At 39.5% G+C, this 6,000-nt stretch overlaps 1 protein-coding gene across 7 annotated transcripts in view; it reads right to left on the reverse strand.

Moving 5' to 3' along the window:
- LOC124111827 overlaps positions 1-5,563 on the reverse strand; it is a 229,313-nt gene extending 223,750 nt beyond the window's left edge. For 5 of the 7 annotated variants that reach the window (XM_048384511.1, XM_048384508.1, XM_048384507.1 and 2 more), the window contains exon 1: positions 4,955-5,562. The gene's annotated coding sequence lies outside the window, so the exon portion shown is untranslated. Of the gene's footprint in view, positions 1-4,954 lie in introns of all 7 variants that reach the window. The other 2 variants (XM_048384512.1, XM_048384510.1) reach the window with 2 other exon arrangements.
- Between the last annotated feature and the right edge of the window lie 437 nt (positions 5,564-6,000).

Consider the following 6,000-nt stretch of genomic DNA (forward strand, 5'->3'; position numbering starts at 1 on the left):
TCTTCTAAAGTTCTAATATCACAACTACATCATAGTATCCTTATCTGAGCAGGTATAGTTTGAGCCCTGAGGGACTGCATTGGTATTTATGGGTGATATTGAGGCATGTGGGGAATACAAACATGTGAAGCATTGACGAGTCGTGATTATCTGCCCTTGCATGTGACCCTGGTGACCCTTGACCTGACCTTCACTGATTGGGTTAATCACCTTCCATGTCTTTCCCACTAATAGGGGAACGCTGACAGGTTGGGTCTAACGAATGAACCGTTTCATTAACTAATCTAGTCTGCAGGGGTTCTGGCACCAATATTTCAATTAAGTGGTGACAGAACCACTGCCAGTAATTAAGTTAATGGTGTACCAACTTCAAAGCTCAGATAAATTATCATATAGCCAATAACCCTGAATATGGTGTTGCATTATGCCAATCTTTTATTATAAGCAACAGTTTAAGTAATTTAGCTGTTCTGTGTATGTGGGGCTACATTTATTCCTACTGAGTGGCTGTGACAATACTCTCACACAACAATAACACCAGATTTCACATGGCTATTGTCCAGGGAAAGGGTGAAGGTCATACATTGAGACAGATGCCAGAAAGTTGAACCGATCACGTATTGGTTTTTAAAAACTGTTTCAACATCAAATGTGAATGAATTGTTGATTGGTTGGGATGTTATTTTACGCCACACTCAACAATATTCCAGCTATGTGACGACAGTCTGTAAATAATCGAGTCTGGACCAGATGATCCAGTGATTGACATCATGAGCATCGATTCATGCAATTGGGATCGATGACATGCTTCAACTAAGTCAGCGAGCCTGATCACCCGATCCCATTAGTCACCTCTAATGACAAGCATAGTCACCTTTTAAGGCAAGCATGGGTTGCTGAAGACCTATTCTACTCCGGCTCTTCACAGGTAGAATGAATTGTATTCAGACCTACTGAGAAGAAACAGAGTCGCCAGGATCTGTGAGGAGGGACAGAGGGCAGACAACGCCAGAGTGAGTGAGTTCGGTAGATGCCGATGATAACGGGAGAGAAAGAGGAAAGGGGTGGAATGTTGTGTGTGGAGAAGGGGGGAGGGGCGATTGTGTGTGGAGGAGTGGCGAGGGGAGATTGTGTGTGGAGGAGGGAAGGATATCACTAGGGACTAATCAGATCAGGATAGAGGGAAGAATGCTGGAGATGAAAGAAGATGAGATATGTTCATTGCAAGTCTTCTGTACAGATTAGTCACAATCTCAAGCAGATGTAAACACAACACTGTTAAATCAGCACACAACAGTTTTAACACTACTAATGACATCCTCCTCCTGCAGACACTGACTGATCCTCATTCTGTTTCTACACACAAAATTTGGACATTACAAACTGATTAATTATCCTGGTTCATTCTGATCCATCAGCAGTGTTAGGTTACTGATCACAACATGGTTTGTCTCCCAGACCCTACAGAAAAAAATAAGAAATGAAGCCAACTCAAGTCTAGAAAGGTTTGGCAAGTCTAGATTGCCTCAGCTCTATGATTACTCTTGTTCTGGGTTCCATTCCAATTTTATGTTTTATTCTGTAGATACATATTTTCAAATAAGAAAACTTTATTTTGGGGACGAAATGTTTGTCTAATAGCAACACCCACAAGCTAAAAACAGTGTTGTAGCTTGGTTAGACTTGCACAAGTCAATAATTGTTAGTTTAAATAATAATAAGTTGTCCCTATTTATAAGAGACTGGAGTCTTGCTCTGTCCACATATCTGGACTTGCCTATTAGGAAGATAGAATTACTACATATCTATGGACTTTTCTTTCAGTACAGCCTTGGAGCAAGGCTAGTTCTTGGTGTCCTAGCAATGATATTGCTGGAAGATTGCACTTAAGAATTGGCTTTCACTTTGTCTGAGTTCATTGGAGTATGAACCTTCATAGAGTGAGGGACAAACTGTATGAACGTCGGTGCTTGAGGATCGAGTCGGTACTAAGGCAGCTTGAATGTGCTTTTCTACGTTTTGTTCTCTAAGATGGGTAGTAGCAAGGATATCCTTGAACGGACATGCAATACAACTCTCCGACTTATCCCAATGTATGCGGAAACGCTAAGTTCAAGATTAAAGGGTCTAAATGATGTGAAACGCTTCTGTGTTTATTCGTGCTAGAGAATTCCCAGGGGTCCCCCAGGAATGTGGAAGTAGTCTGTCAGTGTTTACGTCATTTCAAGAACAGGGTCTCGTGAAAAACGTATGAACGTGAAAAACGTATGAACGTCAAATTGTGTTGGTCATACACTTATGAACGTCAATCTCGCAGTAGCCGTATATCATGTAAACTTCAAATTAAAAAAATGATAAGAATTATACTTTTCTTTCAGAACAGCCTTGGAGCAAGGCTAGTTCTTGTTGTCCCGGCAATGATATTGCTAGAAGATTGCACAAAATGATACTCCCCAGGGGACAGAAGAAACATATGCGATGTATGTCTCGATCATTGATAGACTACGCCTCATTGATTACTAACCCTCCATACGTGTTCTCACCTTGAGGGACATTTTACAGCTGCACTCTCTCAGGATCACATGACGTGATGCCATAGAGGAGAGGAGGGTCTCACAAACACACAGCGAAAAAACAAACATTTATCTTGTAAGCCACACAGCCCCCCCCAGACTTGAGCTGCAGGTGTTAATGGGGATGTCATATCATGTTTAAAAAGTCGTCATCAGCCGAACCGCCGCCCTTGGAATTCTGCCCATCCCATGATGTTAGCACTGTTGGTGTGGTGTGGACTTGTTAAATGAATACCAAATTTACCATCACAACCTGACATTTCTGACACAACTGTCACAAGATATCAAATGTTTATTGATATGGAACCATACATCCGTGATATCTGTAACGTACCTTTTTGAAGGCTACAACTGAATGTCTATATTTTTTAGTATCCTATCTGTTGTATATATGTACATATGCTGTGTTTACGCATTGAGCATGTCACTCAGTGATGTGGAATTTTGCACTATAGATATAGCATTATTACATTATTGTTGTTGTTGTTATTATTATTTACAGATTAAAATGAAAAATGCAGTTATAATTATTATTATTATTATTATTATTATTATTACCGTATTCAACGTAATAAGCGCCCCGCTCTAATAAGCGCCCACGGCGATATTTGCTTACATATTGGCTAGTGAACAATCCCAATTAGCACCCCTTCCGATTGATCAATGTACACAAAACTTATTTATTCGCGTATAATACGCACTCGTGTGTTATATGCACCCTTAATAATGGGCAATTAAATTATGGAAAAATATATCTGTCGTATATAAACATTTCAGGCTGTCAGCATAAACCACAAAATTTATCCTTTAACTCTGTTTTTTTCACCAAAATAATATTCTAATAAGAGCCCCCTATTTCTAATTTTGAGAGCGCCCTGGGCGCTTATTACGTCGAATACGGTATTATTATTAAATGTTTACTAATATGGAACCATACATGTGTCGGATACAAGAACACACACATACTGTTTTTGGGGACCATACATCAGGTTTCATCTCTCCCCAGTTTTCAAGGACATGACTGACTTGAGGGATTTACTGCTTTAAGTTCCTTTACTTGCCATTGCATGTGTTTGTGATGGGTGGGTCAGGATATGCTCACCTTCTCGTGAACACCTGGTATCATCACTATTTAACCGTGATTCATAAACATGACTTAGTCTGTATCATGCCACTGACTCTGCTTTTAGCCGATATTTCTTCTGAATACCGTATTGATTTTATTGTTCTAGTAGTCAATGGGTGAACAAGTGCAAATTTGACAGATTCAGTAACTGTACACAGGAAACTGTATGGTGATAATTAAATATTTCCATTTAAGAATTTAATTTTCAACTGCAGGTCCCATGGTGCGCATGCCTCAACGGACAGATGGTCAATTTACCTCAACACACTGCGCACAATAAATGAAGGTATATTGATATTTAACCAACGTAAAGAACATTTTTGTAAGTAAATATTGAATAGTCGGACAACTGCTTGCAACATGTGTGCACTAATCACATGAGTCATTGCCTCGAGAAAACATACCTTATTCGACGTATTAAGCGCCCCCTCTAATAAGCGCCCACGGCGATATTTATTAATATATTGGCTAGTGAACAATCCCAATTAGCACCCCTTCCGAATGATCAATGTACATAAGACTTATTTATTCGTGTAAAATACGCACTTGTGTGTCATATGCACCCTTAATTATGGGCAATTAAATTCTGGAAAAATATATCTGTCGTATATAAACATTTCAGGCTGTCAGCATAAACCGCGAAAGTTATCTTTCAACTCTGTTTTTTTTCACCAAAATACTGTTCTAATAAGAGCCCCCAATTTCTAATTTTGAGAGCGTCCTGGGTGCTTATTACGTCGAATAAGGTACTAGTGAAATCAATATCACTCTGAAGTCACACGCCCATATCTGGATCAACGCGGAGTAAACTATGAAATAAACTGTTTCAAAACAGCTATTTTTTGAAATTCTTATTTAAAGTTTAAAGAACAAACAACAAAAATGCATATATGCATCTATATCCATTATATGGAAACATGAAAGAAAATGTTTTCATGAAAGAAAAACACAAATATGATATGATATCGGATATATGATATGCTAAAAATGACAAAATTTCAACCTGCATATTTTTACCAAAACAGTATGGCATGAAAGGACACTGTGTGATTCTGTTTGTGTAAATAATCATCATGTGTAGAACATGTCGGGATCCATATTATCTTGTATCTATGGCTAATCACACCTAACAGCACTGCTGAAATAGACAGCATGCAATCCTGAAACTGAGACTGCATACTACTTCAACACAACATATCAGATTAGCACCGGTCATTTCTGCCAACCAAATCGCAGTACTGTCCACGGTACTCACCTGACAACGAAGCACTGTTAACACCTTCAGCGAGAACACAGGTAATCCACGAAGTATGCATCCACACCTTAACTGATTATAATCCGTACAACACTGCCACCAAGGCCGCTTCTAGAAGCAAGCAGAAGCCTTGTAGAATCACTCAGCTCAAACAGTACTCCTCTCGTCTGTTCCACTCAAGGTCCTGCGGCAATGGTGTTAGCTGAAAATACAAAATTCACCATTACCCATTTGAAGATCCATCGTAGCTGACACACCGAGTCCAGGTGAGGTGCTCTCACTCTTGTTGAACAGCCACTTCACGCTGTACTCTTGCACTAGCACATATCACAGCCTCCCATACCGTTACCACGGTAATTGACAGAAATTTGCGCATATAATTATACAGGCAATGTCTGCATTGCTGCTGGTTGCATGGTTGTAGATTGGACACAAGGTCCAGCTTGCCTCAGTGTAGGGCTGATTGTCTCCGGTAACCTTCCTCTCGTCAACTGCTGTTACTGACGATGCAGGGAACACTGTGCCAGGTCTGGATGTAGGATGAGACTGGGTTAGAGCAGGGATGAGGTATCTCCTGCTCTGCCTGCTGATGTGAGGCTCACTGTGCTCTCTACCAAGTGAAGGAACTACACCACAGAACCTGATCAATGTCGACTTGGCCTATCTGAAGCCTGCTCTCTCAAATACTCATTTATATGAGTTTCAAATCAGGTATTAAACTACTGCAGTATTGTGTTTTGTGTTTCATTACTGTTGTCACGGTGATGGATATTTTCCTGTTTGTTAATTGTACAATGTACAGTCTTATATTGATTTGTAAATATTTCATAAATTATGACTTGAAAACACAAAATTAACATTTAAGATATGTGCTTTCATATATTCAAACAGCATAAATGTCATTTCAAAATGACTAGGGAATTTCATGATCCAAGAATCTGAGCAAATCAGTCAAAGTGTTTGAGTTATGACATTTCATAAGCCAGTGAAACATTGAAGCCATTTTAATCCAGCAGGAGCAATATATATACTTATAGTGGAGGCTT

The sequence above is a fragment of the Haliotis rufescens genome, unplaced genomic scaffold, assembly GCF_023055435.1.
Source record: "Haliotis rufescens isolate VD_foot unplaced genomic scaffold, xgHalRufe1.0.p SCAF_5, whole genome shotgun sequence".
Lineage (NCBI taxonomy): Eukaryota > Metazoa > Mollusca > Gastropoda > Lepetellida > Haliotidae > Haliotis > Haliotis rufescens.